Source organism: Dendrobates tinctorius, unplaced genomic scaffold (genome assembly GCF_039654945.1).
Source record: "Dendrobates tinctorius isolate UK_male_01 unplaced genomic scaffold, ASM3965494v1 ptg000107l, whole genome shotgun sequence".
In the NCBI taxonomy this organism is placed as follows: domain Eukaryota; kingdom Metazoa; phylum Chordata; class Amphibia; order Anura; family Dendrobatidae; genus Dendrobates; species Dendrobates tinctorius.
In genome coordinates this window covers 4,465,982-4,482,500 of record NW_027361775.1, presented here as the reverse complement: position 1 = coordinate 4,482,500, position 16,519 = coordinate 4,465,982, and positions in this window count along the sequence as shown.

The window sequence follows — 16,519 nt, the reverse complement described above, 5'->3', positions numbered from 1 at the left end:
AGGGTCAGGGTTAGGGTTAGGGTTAGGGTTAGTTAGGGTTTAGGGTTTGGGTTAGGGTTAAGTATGATTTGGTTAAGGGTTAGGGTCAGGGTTAGGGTTAGGGTTAGGGTCAGGGTTAGGGTTAGGGTTAGGGTCAGGGTTAGGGTTAGTAAAGTCATGGTTTGGGTAGTGTGAGGGGCCACCTAAAAATGTTGGAAAAAAACGCAAACGCGGTAAAAACGCGCTAAAAACGCATACAAACGCATAAAAACGCTGCGTTTTTTTCATGCATGCTCATAAAAATGCTTGAAAAAAACGCAGCAGTTGTATGCTTATGTATGCGTTTTTTCAATGCGTTTTTTTGCGGGAAAAACGCGCTGCAAAAAAAAGCAAGTGTGAAACTAGCCTGAGGGAATACATTTCCTTGCCTGAGGTAGCACATTTCCCCACCTGAGGTAACATATATTCCTGCCTGAGGTAACACATTTCCTTGCTTTATCACAGGAGTGTTTCTGCAATGTCACCAGTCATGTGGGCTTATCATAAATCAAGTCTGTGATTTGTAAGCTCAGCTCCTGTAAAGGGACTGTCACACTAAGCGACATCGCTAGCAATATCGCTGGAACGTCACTGGTTTGAGTGACGTTATAGTGATATTGCTAGCGATATCACTATGTCTGATACTTACCTCCGACTGCTTCCCCGCTGATTATCGCTGATCGCGCGAGAGCATCCTGGACCGTTTCTCATCGTCAGCTTCCTGCTGGGCTTCCTGTGGCACCGAAGAGCGACGCGTGGATGCGGGCGGGAGGACATCTTCATCGCCTCGTCTGACAGGTAAGTAGCGACCCCCGACCCCTGCGATGTCGCTGGTGAGATCTGCCTGTGTGGCAGCTCACTAGCGACCACTTAGCGATGCACCAGCGGTCCTGACCGCGTCATATCGCTGGTCGGGATCGCTGGTGCATCGCTAAGTGTGACAGTACCTTTACTGTCTTGATTTATGATGAGCTCAGAAGGTTGGGGACATGGCAGAAACACTCGTTCCTGTGTTACCTCAGGCAGGGAAATATGTTTCCTCAGAAAGCAGCAGATGGAGCTCCTGCTGTACGCTCACTTTTCATAAGTGACTTAATCTATCTCACCTGGCCAGGTGCTGTGGTATATACCCACCATCAACTGGAGTAGCTGTGACACAGCAAACAACAGTACATAGCTAAAGCACTGTTATAAGATTATCTCAGTGCGGGAACATTTTTTTAACACATGTAATAATTGTGAAACTTATTACTATTTCAAGATCTGTTGTTTAGAAATTACGTTATTCATGGGAAAACAACTTTAATAAATCATTGTGTATATAAATGACAACTTTTACCACAGGTATCTTCTACTTATCTGTCTATTAACTGTAAGAAGAAGGGATGTTTGTTTTTTTATTCAAATACATAGTCTGCAAAGATGTAAACCCTGTATATTTTAATAGACTGATATATTGTATTCATACCAATTATATGATTTCTTGGAAAAATTAGACTAATTATATTTAGATGTACTGATTTATGCAAATTTTATTCATTCAAAATGTATGTTTGATGTGCCTTTGCAGTTAAATAAAGTAATTGGCATAAAAAGAGAAGTATGAGTTTATCTGTTAGGGCTCATGCACAGTGTTAGAATATTTTACAGTTATATGTTGTACGGAATGATTTTCTGGGAAGCAGAGTATTTGTGGACCCTACCTCTATAAGCCAACAATTTCAATCAGAGGAAAGAGTTTATTTTTCTCACTAATTAAAAGCATTATGCTATATTTGAGGGTCAGATGCAGAGAATAGTAACATATAGTTGGTGTCTCAATTTTAGCTGTAAATGTAATTTAAATATTCTTCGACTAAACAGATACCTTCATTTTACTATTATTACTAATTACTATATTGTATTAATGCCATGTACCTAACATTTTGTTAAATTTAACAAAACTGATTCTTTTGAATGTTAAAAGAATAATGTTTAACTACATTGACTATTTGCACATACAGAATAAATGATGACCCAAAATAGCCCATGTAAATGTCTCTTTCTTATTGTTAGCCATCAGTTGGATGCATTTCTTGTTAAAGATATATCTGTCATAGTTCTGAATGTGTTTGCCTTTTTTTATTTAGGAGAAGGCCAAAGCATGGATTATTATTATTATTTATTTATATGGGTTGAACTAGATGGACTTAAAGTCTTCCTTCAACCTTAATAAATATGTTACTATGTTATACTATGCTATACAGCATAGCACCATTAATTCCATGGTGGTGTATATTAGACGGGGTTACATTAAAATACATATATCACTTACAGTAAACAAACTAACAATGACAGACTGATACAGAGGGAAGAGGACCCTGCCATTGCGGGCTTAAATTCTACAGGACTAAGGGGAAGGAGACAGTAAGTCGGGGTTTGCAGGGGCTCCGATGGTGTTGAGGTGGCCATGTGGTCATTACAGCTTGAAAGATTTTTTGAAGAGATGGGTTTTCAGGTTCCATTTGAAGGATGCAAATGTGGTGGATAACCGGATCTGTTGGGGCACAGAAATACAGAGGATGGGGGATATCTTGGAGGCGATTGGGCAAGGGGCGAATAAGCATGGAGGACAGAAGTAGTGTAGCGAGGAGAGAGATTAGTTAGTCGGGCAGCAGAGGTAAGGATGGACTAGAGGGGTGTGAGAGTGTTAGGAGGTAGGCCACAGAGGAGCATGTTTCAGTAGTCAAGGCAGGAGATGATTAGGGCATGCACAAGCATTTTGGTAGAGTGAGGGTTGAGGAAAAGACGGATTCTGGAAATATTTTTGAGCTGGAGGTGACAGGAGGTGGCGAGAGCTTGGATGTGCTATTTGAAGGACGGGGCAGAGTCAAGGGTTACTCCGAGGCAGCGGATTACCATGACAGGGGAAAGTGTGAATTCATTTATTTTGATAGATAGAGAAGGTAGGGAAGGTATGCAAGATGGAGGAAAGATAATTAGTTCAGATTTGCTATGTTGAGTTTGAGGAAGCGAGGGGAGGAGGAGGATATGGCTGATAGACACTCTGGGATTCTGGAAAGCAGAGGTGACATCTGGGCCAGAGAGGTAGATCTGAGTGTAATCAGCATAAAGATGGTACTGGAAACCATAGGACTTTGAGTTGTCCCAGGCCAAGGGTATAGATTGAGAAGAGAAGGGGTCCCAGGACAGAGCCTTGAGGGACAGCAACAGAGAGGGGTCGAGATGAAGTGGTAGTATGAGAGTAGGAAATGTTAAATGTGTGGTTGGTAAGGTATGAGGAGATTCAGGATAGGGCAAGGTCTTTGACACAAAAGGAAGAGAGGATCTATAGTAGGAGGCAGTGGTCAACAGTGTCGAAGGCAGAGGACAGGTCTAGAAGGAGTAAATAGAATTGTCTGTTAGTTTGTCTGTAAGTAAGTCTTTAGTAAGTTTGGTCAGGACAGTCACAGTGGAATTGTGGAGACAAGCCAGATTGTAGGTTGTCGAAGAGTGAGTTAGATGCAAAGTGAGAGCAAAGTTCAGCATGGAGGTGCTGCTCAAGTAGGTGGAAGCAAAATGGAAGCAAAGATATGGGGCGTTATCTGGACATAGTGCTCGGGTCAAGGGATGGCTTTTTGAGGATAGGTGTGATTGTGGCATGTTTGAAAACAGAGGTACCAGAAGTTAGTGATAGGTTGAATAGATGGGTTAGGGATGTTTAAGTATAGTGGTGAGGTTGGGGAGGAGGTGGGATGGGATGGGGTCAAGCGCACAATTGGTGAGGTTTTATTTGGAGAGAAGATGAGCAAGCTCTCCTTCAATGATTTTCAGTGATAAATAATGACAGTTTTGAATTGAACTTTTTCTGACAAAAGTGTAGAGAAAAAAGGGAGATAATCGGCACATAAGTTTGCAGAAATAAATATATATATCAAAATGTGTCTCCTTCGTGATTTCCTATTCTTTTGCATGTTTGTCACACTTAAATGCTTTACATTATCAAATAAATTTAAGTATTAGACAAAGATAACACAAGTAAACACAAAATACAGTTTTTAAATGAAGGTCGTTATTCTTAAGGGAAAAAGAAATCCAAACCTACAGGGCCCTGTGTGAAAAATTGATTGCCCCTAAAACAAAAATTAACTGTGGTTTATCACATCTTTACGAAGCTGAGTTCAAATTCCCTATCCTCACTCTGGCCTGATTACTGCCACACCAGTTCTCAATCAAGAAATCACTTAAATAAAACCAGCCTGACAAAAGTGAAGTAGACCAAAGATTTCTCAAAAGCTAGATATCATGCCACAATCCAAATAAATTAAGGAAGTAATGAGAAACAAAGCAATTGAGATCTATTAATCTGTAAAAGGTTATAAAGCCATTTCTCATGCTTTAGAACTCCAGCGAACCATGGTGAGATCCATTATCCACAAATAGTGAAAACATGGATCAGTGGTGAATCTTCTCAGCAGTGGCCAGCACAGCGGCAACTCCTCCAAGAGGTCACAAAATACCCCACATCAACGTCCAAAGAATTGCAGGCCTCATTTACCTCAGTTAGGGTCAGTGTTCATTACTCTGCCATAAGAAGAGACTAGGCAAAAATTGGCTGCATGGCAAAGTTCCAAGATGAAAACCACTGCTAAGCAATAAAAACATAAAGGCTCGTCTCAGTTTTTCCAGAAAGCATCTTGATGATCCTCAAGACTTTTGGGATAATAGTCAAAGTCCTGACCTTAATCCAATTGAGATGCTGTGGCATGACCTTAAAAAGGTGGTTCATGCTCGGAAACCCTACAATGTGACTGAATTAGAACAATACTTCAAAGATGAGGGGCGAAAATTACTCCAGAGCATTTTAAAAGACTCCTTGCCAGTTATTGCACATGCTTGATTGCAGTTGTTACTGCTAAGGGTGGTCCAACTAGGTATTACGTTTAGAGTCAATCACTTTTTCACACAGCAACCAGTAGTTTTCGATCACTTTTCCCCTTAGTAATAAAGACCTTCATTTAAAAATTGTATTTTGTGTTTACTTGTGTTATCTTTGTCTAATATTTAAATTTGTTTGGTGATCTGAAACATTAAAGTGTGACAAAAATACAAAAGATTAGGAAATCAGGAAGATGGTAAAAATTATTTTTCACACAAGTGCATGTTTATATATATGCTAGCTGAAGAGCCCGGCGCTGCCCGGGCATAGTAACTAACTATGGTTAGTTATAGCAAATTATAATTATCCTCCATCCCATAGTCCCGTGCCCATATACCCATCATACATATCCACGATCCCATAGACCCGTGCCCATATACCCATCATACATATCCTCCATCCCATAGTTGAGTGCCCATATACCCATCACACATCCTCCATCCCATAGTTCTGTGCCCATATACCCATCATACATATCCACCATCCCATAGGCCCGTGCCCATATACCCATCCGCCATCCCATAGCTGAGTGCCCATATACACATCACACATCCTCCATCCCATAGTCAAGTGCCCATATACACCATCACACATCCTTCATCTCATAGTCCCATGCCCATATACCCATCATACATATCCTCCATCCCATAGTCCTGTGCCCATATACCCATCATACATATCCGCCATCCCATAGTCCCGTGCCCATATACCCGTCATACATATCCTCCATCCCATAGTCCAGTGCCCATATACCCATCACACATCCTCCATCCCATAGGCCCGTGCCCATATACCCATCATTCATATCCTCCATCCCATAGTCGAGTGCCCATATACCCATCACACATCCTCCATCCCATAGTCCCATGCCCATATACCATCACACATCCTTCATCTCATAGTCCCATGCCCATATACCCATCATACATATTCGCCATCCCATAGTCGAGTGCCCATATACCCATCATACATATCCGCCATCCCATAGTCCCGTGCCCATATACCCGTCATACATATCCTCCATCCCATAGTCCAGTGCCCATATACCCATCACACATCCTCCATCCCATAGTCTCGTGCCCATATACCCGTCATGCATATCGTCCATCCCATAGTCCAGTGCCCATATACCCATCACACATCCTCCATTCCATAGTCAACCATTATGACATCATAATGAGCGGCGGCAGGGCTTGCAACCTATGATGACATCAGCGTTGCTATGGCAACCATTGTGACATCATATTGAGGGGCAGGGCTTGATACGCACACACTGTTTCCCCAGAATGCAAATTGGGGCATTATGATATCATAATGAGGGGCGGGGCTTGACGCGCACACACTTTTTCCCCAGTATGTAGATAGGGGCAAAATTGTTTGGTGAATTGGAACGCGCGGGGTTAAAATTTCACCTCACAACATAGCTTAGGACGCTCTCGGGGTCCAGACGTGTGACTGTGCCAAATTTTGTGGCTGTAGCTGCGACGGTGCGGATGCCTATCCCGGACATACACACATACACACATACATACACACATACATACATACATACACACTTTGAGCTTTATATATACACTCACTGGCCACTTTATTAGGTACACCATGCTAGTAACGGGTTGGACCCCCTTTTGCCTTCAGAACTGCCTCAATTCTTCGTGGCAGAGATTCAACAAGGTGCTGGAAGCATTCCTCAGAGATTTTGGACCATATTGACATGATGGCATCACACAGTTGGCGCAGATTTGTCGGCTGCACATCCCTGATGCGAATCTCCCGTTCCACCACATCCCAAAGATGCTCTATTGGATTGAGATCTGGTGACTGAGGAGGCCATTTGAGTACAGTGAACTCATTGTCATGTTCAAGAAACCAATCTGAGATGATTCGAGCTTTATGACATGGCGCATTATCCTGCTGAAAGTAGCCATCAGATGCCTGTTCTTAGCTGAGAGGAGTGGTACCCAGTGTGGTCTTCTGCTGCTGTAGCCCATCTGCCTCAAAGTTCGACGCACTGTGCGTTCAGAGATGCTCTTCTGCCTACCTTGGTTGTAACGGGTGGCAATTTGAGTCACTGTTGCCTTTCTATCAGCTCGAACCAGTATGCCCATTCTCCTCTGACCTCTGGCATCAACAAGGCATTTCCGGCCACAGAACTGCCGCTCACTGGATTTTTTTTCTTTTTCGGACCATTCTCTGTAAACCCTAGAGATGGTTGTGCGTGAAAATCCCAGTAGATCAGCAGTTTCTGAAATACTCAGACCAGCCCTTCTGGCACCAACAATCATGCCACGTTCAAAGGCACTCAAATCACCTTTCTTCCCCATACTGATGCTCGGTTTGAACTGCAGGAGATTGTCTTGACCATGTCTACATGCCTAAATGCACTGAGTTGCCGCCATGTGATTGGCTGATTAGAAATTAAGTCTTAACACACAGTTGGACAGGTGTACCTAATAAAGTGGCCAGTGAGTGTATATATATATATATATATATATATAGAGAGAGAGAGAGAGAGAGTTGAGTGAAACGGGTCGGTCATATTCAAAAGTCGCCGACTTTCGCTGAAGTCGGGTTTCATGAATACACAGGCCTCTATTCTTTATATTTAAAGACTCTATAGAAACAGGGTCTGTTCCTTTTGATTGGCGGCAAGCAAATGTGGTACCAATATTCAAAAATGAGTGCATTTATTAATGATCTAGTGGATGGCTTACACAGTAAAATATCAGTATTTGCAGATGATACAAAACTATGTAAGGTAGTTAACACAAAGGAGGACAGTTTGCAACTACAGACAGATTTGAGTAAATTGAAGAATTGGGCTGAAAAATGTCAAATGAGGTTTAACACAGATAAGTGTAAGATTATGCACATGGGAAGGAGAAACAGATGCTACAATTACTTACTAAATGGGAAAATGCTGGGGAAATCAGACATGGAAAAAGACTTAGGCATCTTAGTGAATAAGAAGCTAAATTGGAGTGCCCAGTGTCAGGCAGCTGCCACCAAAGCAAATAGGGTCATGGGATGCATTAGAAGAGGTCTGGGGACACGAGATGAAAACATAGTTCTGCCTCTGTACAAATCACTCGTCAGACCACACTTGGAGTATTGTGTGCAATTTTGGACGCCGGTGCTCAAGAAAGACATTACTGAACTTGAAAGGGTTCAAAAGCAGGCTAATAAAGTGATAAATGGAGTTGATTCACTTCAATACCCAGAAAGGTTATCTAAATTAGGTCTATTTACTCTAGAAAAGAGAAGACTTAGGGGAGACCTAATATATATGTACAAGTATATCAGAGGACAATACAGAGACCTCTACAATGAACTGTTTGTACCAAGGACTGTGAAAAGAACAAGGGGGCATTCTCTTTGTTTGGAGGAAAGACAATTTCTGCACCAGCATAGAAGAGGGTTCTTCATGGTAAGAGCAGCGAGGCTCTGGAATTCTCTTCCTGAGGAAGTGGTGATGGCCAACTCACTGAATGAATTTAAGAAAGGAATGGATGCTTTTCTTGTGAGTAACAGTATAGAAGGTGTTAGGAATCTGAGTTCTGCCATACCTATGCAGAGACCCAGGTCTCACATTTATCTCCAGAGGCTAAGTCCTTTGTGCCAGCTTCTGAGCATGCTCACGGGACGAGCTCCTATTGGAGTTCAGGAGTCAGGTGCTCAGGTCCTGCTCTGAATCCTATTGGCTCCTATTGGAGTTCTGGAGATTTCCGGCAGGTCGCGTACGCTATAAAAAGCATGCATGGCTGTTCCGCCATGCGCTAGAATAGTCATACTTGCTGCTGTATGTTTGTTGATGGATGCATGGACTGGTGAATGACTCATTTGAAACCCCCATTCCTTGGTTATTACGAATGTGTGAGAGTTTGAGTTAGATCCAGTACTAGCGCCAGCACGCCTTTGTTCCAGCGCGCAGTAGCTAGCGTCAGCTTGCGCCTGCTTGACAGCGGCGTTTCTTCAGTGGCTTAGTTATCGCCGCGCTGCAGTTGCAGCACTAGGTGCGTTCACACGTGCAGCGCCCTATTTTCCAGACGTCCACGGTAGGTCTAGACGGAGTTGGTGCCGTTAGCTAGGGCCACTCCTGTGACCAGATACCGCGTCTGTGTTGCTGAGCTCCTGTGACATTTAAACCGACTCAGCGTTATTGCACTTGTGTATATGCTTGCAGCTCTGTGAGTTTAACAGAGCTTGTGTATGCTTGCAGCTCTGTGTGTGTAACAGAGCTTGTGTATGCTTGCAGCTCTGTGTGTGCAACAGAGCTTGTGTATGCTTGCAGCTCTGTGTGTGCAACAGAGCTTGTGCATGCTTGCAGCTCTGTGAGTGCAACAGAGCTTGTTCAGTGCATCTTGGTGAAGTCTGAACCCTGTGCAATCTACCGCCAGATACCTTCTGCCACCACCTAGCAGCGGTCTTACCATCTACCGCACAGTGAACCCCGAGCGGCGAACGCACTTTATTTATAATTTTATTTAGTGCGTTCCATCACTCCTAACATTATACTAGCGCCAGGGTCTGGCTAGTGATGGCAGAGCAGCAGCAGCTCCTGCAGTGCATTAAGCAGCTTGGCGACCAGGTGGCCGCTCTTGAGAAGTCTCTCTCTGCTGCTCAGGTCACTGATGCTGCTGTCCAGGCTTTAACCGATGCGGTAGCACGTCTGTCCGTGCCCACCCTTGCGCCGACAGTTACCCACCTCCCGTTGCCCGATAAGTTTTCCGGCGATGGCACCTCCTGCAGGGGTTTTATCAGCCAGTGCTCAATCCATCTGGAGCTGCTGGCTGAACAATTCCCTTCGGAACAGGCCAAGGTGGCATTTATTATATCCCTACTGTCAGGCAAGGCTCTGGAATGGGCTACGCCTTTGTGGGAGCGTGGCAATCCCGATATTCGGACCGCAGCTCACATGCTTATGGCTATCAAGCAGGTGTTCCTCAGTCCTCGGGTCACGCACGACACCTCTCTACAACTACTCGCACTCACTCAGGGATCCCTCTCGGTGAGCCAGTATGCCGTACATTTTCGGACACTGGCGTCCGAGTTCGAGTGGTCTGATAGGGCCCTCATTCCTGTATTTTGGAGGGGATTAGCAGAGCATGTCAAGGATGCTCTCTCTACAAGAGAGATCCCTACTAGCCTGGAGGAGATAATATCGATCTCCTCACGCATTGACCTCCGTTTTTCTGAGCGCGGTTTGGAGCGTGCCCACTCCAAACGGAGAGGTACTCAGGCTCCTGAATTTTTTCTGCCTCTGGAATTGCCTGAACCAGAGGTTCTACTCCCAGAGCCAATGGAGGTGTCTCGTGCCACGTTTAATACACCTTTGGCTCAGGAGTCTGTTTGCGGTTGTCACTGTTTACACACTGCTTCCCAGGAAGACAGCGCCCCGTAATGCTCAGATTCCGTGCCGGACGACGAGACCTTTGTCCCTCCTCATCTCCGGCCTAAGATTCTCGCGTGGGCACATGCGTCCAATGCGCACAACCATCGTGGATATATGCAAACCATGAAGCTGTTGGCTGGTGCGTATTGGTGGCCACACAGGGCTCGGGACGCTAAGAGGTACATTCAGGCATGTACCTCATGTGCTCGGCATAGCCTTCCTAGGCAGAGTGTGGTGACGACCGTCGACACACGGCGGCGTCCCTCTGTCACTCTCGCTCCAGCCATCTCCCAGGTGTCCCTTCTGAGACCTGGTGATCTTGCCTCCACCGATGCCTTCCACGTGTCCCGGGTTATCATGCCAACTACCAGGACACCAGCCTCGCCTTCAGACGAGTCTAAGACCTACGCCACTGTGGGGCACAGGCTTGTGGGTCGGAAGGCTCAGGGAGGGGGGGCCTTAGGAGGGGGGGAAATGTTAGGAATCTGAGTTCTGCCATACCTATGCAGAGACCCAGGTCCTCACATTTATCTCCAGAGGCTAAGTCGTTTGTGCCAGCTTCTGAGCATGCTCACAGGACGAGCTCCTATTGGAGTTCGGGAGTCAGGTGCTCAGGTCCTGCTCTGAATCCTATTGGCTCCTATTGGAGTTCTGGAGATTTCCGGCAGGTCGCGTACGCTATAAAAAGCACGCATGGCTGTTCCGCCATGCGCTAGTATAGTCATACTTGCTGCTGTATGTTTGTTGATGGATTCATGGACTGGTGAATGACTCATTTGAAACCCCCATTCCTTGGTTATTACGAATGTGTGAGAGTTTGAGTTAGATCCAGTACTAGCGCCAGCACGCCTTTGCTCCAGTGCTCAGCAGCTAGCGTCAGCTTGTGCCTGCTTGACAGCGGCGTTTCTTCAGCGGCTTAGTTATCGCCGCGCTGCAGTTGCAGCACTAGGTGCGTTCACACGTGCAGCGCCCTATTTTCCAGATGTCCACGGTAGGTCTAGACGGAGTTGGTGCCGTTAGCTAGGGCCACTCCTGTGACCAGATACCGCGTCTGTGTCGCTGAGCTCCTGTGACATTTAAACAGACTCAGCGTTATTGCACTTGTGTATATGCTTGCAGCTCTGTGAGTGTGTAACAGAGCTTGTGTATGCTTGCAGCTCTGTGTGTGTAACAGAGCTTGTGTATGCTTGCAGCTCTGTGTGTGCAACAGAGCTTGTGTATGCTTGCAGCTCTGTGTGTGCAACAGAGCTTGTGCATGCTTGCAGCTCTGTGAATGCAACAGAGCTTGTTCAGTGCATCTGGGTGAAGTCTGAACCCTGTGCACTCTACCGCCAGACACCTTCTGCCACCACCTAGGAGTGGTCTTACCATCTACCGCACGGTGGACCCCGAGCGGTGAACGCACTTTATTAATAATTTTATTTAGTGCGTTCCACCACTCCTAACAGAAGGTTACAAATAACATAATATTATAGGTAGATGGTTGACCCAGGTTAGGAGAAGGAATTTTTTTCCCTATGGAGAAAATTGGCTTCTACTCTGTGGGTTTTTTGCCTACCCCAGGATCAACAATGCAGAACAGCTGCACTAAAAATAGGCTGAACTAGATGGACATAAGGTCTTCCTTCAACCTTCAAAACTATGTTACCATGCTACTATGAAACCCGTCCATAGCGTGAGGTCGGCCACGAGGTCGGCAACCAGAGCGCCAAAGTCGCGCTTCAAAAGATGCTTCCAGCGCCCTTTTTCAGCCAATGATGGAGGATGCACACTGTGGGCAGAGCGATGACATAGGCATTGGTCACCACCATCTTTGAGAAGGGAATGCAAGTGATTGGCTGGCTTTGTGTGGCATCACAGGGGCTATAAAAGGGCGTGAACGCCAACCGCCATTTTACTTATGCCGATCTTAGCATAGGGAGAGCTGCTGCTGCTGCTGAGTCTGTAGGGAGAGCGTTAGGCAGGGAAGAAGAACCAAAAAAACTGCTTATGCTGTTAGCGATTTCCACTTACAACACAACACTTTGTGTGCAGTGACAGGGGAGGCTCTATTTTTGTGCATCAGCTCTGTTGGTTATTAGGCTGCCTTATAAGGCTCCCTGATAGCTGCATTGCTGTTTGCACACTGCAGTGCAAACTGCTTTTTTAAAAGCAAAAATACTTTTCATCCTGTTTTCTGCACAGTTACCAAGCATTCATTTTTCCTCCCTTTTGTGTGCGTACTGTGCAGCAGTCCTGCTTATTAGGCTGCCTGCATCCATACTTTGACTGAGAGCATCATTGTCAGTGTCCTCAAATCTCTAGTGAGATCCAAATTCTCACCAATCCTATAGACACCCTACACCTTGTCATACACCATCCAATTTCAGCCTGTTACATTGAGGTGTAATCTCTACTGGGCCAGAGACAATAGTTCAGTGTCCTCAAATCTATAGTGAGATTCAAATTCTCACCAATCCTATAGACACCCTACACCTTGTCATACACCATCCAATTTCAGCCTGTTACACTGAGGTGTAATCTCTACTGGGCCAGAGACAATAGTTCAGCGTCCTCAAATCTATAGTAGATTCAAATTCTCACCAAACCTATAGACACCCTACACCTTGTCATACACCATCCAATTTCAGCCTTTTACATTGAGGTGTAAACTCTACTGGGCCTGAGACAATAGTTTAGCGTCCTCAAATCTATAGTGAGATTCAAATTCTCACCAATCCTATAGACACCCTACACCTTGTCATCCACCATCCAATTTCAGCCTGTTGCATTGAGGTGTAATCTCTACTGGGCTAGAGACAATAGTTCAGTGGGTCGCACTCCCAGGGCTGTGGGGTATTCGGTACCTGGCCGGTATCAGCGGGGTGTGTCACTGCAGCAGTGACCAGGTCCATGGCCCTGGATGCCCAATTAATAGGGGAGATTGAATGGAGGAATGTAGTGGATTAAATGAATAGTTTGTGACGCCACCTGTGGTGTTCAGCAATTGAGATGTTAAGCCAACGCTTCATGCAGATCCTCTGGGACTGGTGGTGTGGTGCAGCAAAGATATTGAAGCTCCCCACAGGTGGAGCTGCAGTCCCAGGGCAGTGTAAAGTAGATGATAGTTGGGAGACGTGAATGGTGCAGCAATGTAGCAGTGTTGGGGGTGTTGGTGCCGGAATGAGTAGAGGACACAAGGGCTTGTAGTTCCAAAGCTTTACTCACAGTCTGTTGCACAAACAGGTGCCTGCCTCCGTGCTGTGTCCTCCGGGTCAGGGGCTCAGTCAGCCTCCAAGCAAGATGGAATGCTCCCTTCCAACACTCCGCCAACATGTGCCTTTCTGAACGTCTCCTCTATAGCGCATTTGAGTGAAGTACTCCCAGTACTGAGTTACACTGGAGTTTCTCCTGTCAGTTGTTCCCAAGAACTATACTTGTACGGCAGACAGCTGTAGCCTGCTTCGGGGACTCCTTACTCCTAAGTCCGGCTCACTATCCAAGTTGCTGTTGTGCCCTCAAGTCTTAGATGGGAGTAGTGCATTTACAGCCCACTACTCCACCGGTGTTTGCTGTAGGACCCTTAGTATCCATACAACCTCGGGGACCGGGCCCCGGCCTTGCGCATAGAACTTCTTGGCAGGGTTCTCTTCTAACCCACGTCCTCTGTTCCCTTTTACTCCTTGTGGAGGAACGCACACAGACCCATTCCTCCCACGTCACCACCGTGACGTAACTACACAGGCACAGCTCTCTGGCGCCCCCTTTGTCTCTCAGGTCAGTAAGGGAACTGCACCTAGAGCAAATGGTCGCCGGGGAGGAGGTCCTGTTACCCACTGGGGGTTCTAAGATTCGTGATCAGAGTAAAAGCATCAGCCCAAGATTAAGTTTATAGTTTAATTGCCTTAAGGGCGAACTAGATAATTACAGAAATATACAGTAAATTTGCAGTCAGAGAAAAGATATAACAATAAGGGTACAAGACTTAAGATATTAAGCTGGAGGTCAATTTACCAGATTGTAGGGTCATGTGGGTGCTGGGGAGCTCTGCAGTCCACAGGTCCTTCTTAGATCGTCATGGTCTGGATCTTCTGTGTGAAAGAATGAATATCTGCCAGGGGCTGCTAGTCCTTAAACACGCAAGGTTCCTCCCCCTGTGTCAGAGGGTGGGCTAATAATCCATGCTCCTAGGATGGAGTCAAAGCGTCTGGGACACACAAAGGACGTATATTCCTGCGTCTGCTAGCAGGTACATTCTAATTAAAGCTCCGTACCTGAGCTTTGAAGCTCTGTTTTGGGCCTATCCTCATAATCACACCAATGGCCCTGGTTATTTAGCATTGATACACTAAATCCTGCTTGTATTTACTAAGTACACAGCACCTGGGGGTATAGAAGCCGTTAACTGCCTGTAATTCCTGAACTTAGACCAAAATGGATGCCAAGCTCAGACATGTGGCCCCATATCCAAGATGGCGGCTGCTCCTTCATCACACCTCCCTGCTTTAGAAGGCGCTAGGGGGTATCACATTCCTGTGATCCCCCATGCGCCTTTCCGCACCCTCTTCTTGCCAGGACAGCCCATCAGCATTACCATGGTCCCTGCCTCTTTTGTGGCGAATGGTGAAGTGATACTGTTGGAGAGAGAGGCTCCAGCATAGCAACCTCCCATTCGTCCCAGAGACCGTGTGTAATCAGCTGAGGGGGTTGTGGTCTGTTTCCACGGTGAATTGGCGTCCGTACAAGCATGGCTGCAGACGCTGCAGGGCCCACACAATTGCCAGACATTCCTTCTCCATCGTGGAATAGGCCACTTCCCTCGGCAGGAGCTTCTGGCTCAGGTACAGAACGGGGTGTTCATGGCCCGTAGTGTCGACCTGGCTGAGCACAGCACTGAGGCCGAAGTCGCTTTGAAGCTCTGTTTTGGGCCTATCCTCATTATCACACCAATGGCCCTGGCTATTTAGCATTGGAACACTAAATCCTCCTTGTATTTACTAAGTACACAGCACCTGGGGGTATAGAAGCCGTTAACTGCCTGTAATTCCTGAACCAGGTACAGAACGGGGTGTTCATGGCCCGTAGTGTCGACCTAGCTGAGCACAGCACCGAGGCCGAAGTCGCTGGCGTCGGTCTGCACTACGAACGGCCGCGTGAAGTCAGCTGCCTGTAGTACAGAAGAACTAGAAAGGGCGGTCTTGAGCGCCTGGAAAGCTGTCTCGCAGGCAACTGTCCAGTCGACTGCGACGGGCAGCCTCTTCTTGGTGAGGCCCGTCAGGGGCTTGTCCAGGGCACTATAGTGTGGAACAAACCTCCTGTAATACCCAGCTGTCCCCAAGAAGGACATCACCTGCTTCTTGGTCCTGGGGGTGGGCCAGGATGCGATGGCATCCACCTTCCCGGGCGCTGGCTTCAGAGCTCCCCCACCTACCCGGTGCCCCAGGTAGTGGACCTCACTCATACCCAGCTGGCACTTTTCGGACTTAATGGTCAAGCCTGCTCACTGGATCTGCCCGAGCACCTGCGCCAGGTGCTCTAGGTGATCTTCCCAGGTGGGACTGAAGATGGCGATGTCGTCTAGGTACGCGGTCGCATACCCTTCCAGTCCCTCGAGCAGCGTGTTGACCATCCTCTGAAAAGTGGCAGGGGCATTTTTCATGCCGAATGGCATCACCGTGGACTCGTACAGTCCGAATGGGGTGATAAAGGCAGAGCGTTCCCGTGCCCCAGGGGTCAGGGGAATCTGCCAATACCCCCTGCGCAGGTTCATGATGGTCAGGTACTTGGCCCTGGCCAGCCGATCGAGCAGGTCATCGATGCGCGGCATTGGGTACGCATCGGTGACCGTCACAGCGTTGAGCCCCCGGTAGTCCACGCAGAACCGTGTAGTTCGGTCCTTTTTAGGGACGAGGACTACAGGCGAAGCCCACGCACTATTGGACACTTGGATCACCCCCAGCTTCAGCATCTCGTCTGTCTCTTGGTGCATGTGCTGCTGCACCTCAAGAGAGACCCGATATGCTGAACGCTGGATCGGGGGGTGATTGCCGGTGTCCACGTCATGGACGGCTGTCTCAGTCCTTCTGGGCAGGCTGCTGAACAGCTCCCTAAAGGGGTGTAGGGTGACCCTCAGCTGGGAACGTTGTTCCTCCGAGAGCTGGTGGCCAACCCCCACATCCTCGATGAATCCACCCGCCTTGGCTTGGGTGAGC